Genomic DNA, 1,135 nt, shown 5'->3' with positions numbered 1-1,135 from the left:
TCATTCACCAACTGTTTCAATGAACAATGGTTCTGCTTGGAGAGTGGCATAGACATTAGGTGAGGGTAGGAATTTGATTCATTATCTGTGATAATTTGGAAAAGCATTCATCTCAGCGAAAGAGTAACTTATAAAGACCTCTTCTTCAAACGATACAAGAGTTACAAATGTCAAGCAAAGCATTCAGTCTCACTTTGTTGTTCTCTTACAAGCCACCTCCCTAGTTAATTGTCTATGTTTCTTTTGGGTATATAAATACTTTTGAAGTATATAAGCTGTTCTGAAAACCATAGTACAGTGTAAAAACATGAAATAAACAATACTATTAATAGAGAGGCTGCGATAGGGGAAGCAAGATTTCAAGACCCGTATTTGTACACAGCAAGACACTGTCACAAACAAACAAGCTGACAGTGTATATAGATTGTACAACGTTGGACCTATTTCTACAATTACCAAATTAGAGAGATCATTGGATGGCAATCATCAAATTTCCATTTCCTCATATTATTGGATTTCAATCGATTAGAATATGTTGGTAATATTAATTTTCAAATTAATATATTAAAAAGACTAATTGTCACTTCTTGTTTTTGTTGTAAGAGGTGGAATTAGGTTTGTGTGGATTTATTGAAAGATTGCCTTCTTGCTTCTTCTAGGGTGTAGTTTTGCTCCTTATGTTGATGTTTTTCCATCTATTATCCTTTGTAGGACTGGATTTGTGGAAAGATATTGTGTAAATTTTGTTTTGTCATGGAATATCTTCTTTTCTCCATCGATGGTAATTGAGAGTTTTGCTGGGTATAGTAGTCTAGGCTGGCATTTGTGTTTTTGTGGGGTCTGAATGACATCTGCCCAGGATCTTCTAGCTTTCATAGTCTCTAGTGAGAAATCTGCTGTAATTCTGATAGGTCTGCCTTTATATGTTACTTGCCTTTTTTCCCTTACTGCTTTTAAAATTCTTTCTTTGTTTAGTACATTTGGTGTTTTGATTATTATGTGATGGGAGGAATTTCTTTTCTGGTCCAGTCTATTTGGAGTTCTGTGGGATTCTTGTATGTTCATGCGCATCTCTTTTTTTAGGTTAGGGAAGTTTTCTTCTATAATTTTGTTGAAGATATTTACTGGCCCATTA

Source organism: Mastomys coucha, unplaced genomic scaffold (genome assembly GCF_008632895.1).
Source record: "Mastomys coucha isolate ucsf_1 unplaced genomic scaffold, UCSF_Mcou_1 pScaffold8, whole genome shotgun sequence".
NCBI classification, from domain to species: domain Eukaryota; kingdom Metazoa; phylum Chordata; class Mammalia; order Rodentia; family Muridae; genus Mastomys; species Mastomys coucha.
Note: the sequence above shows the minus strand (reverse complement) of the source record.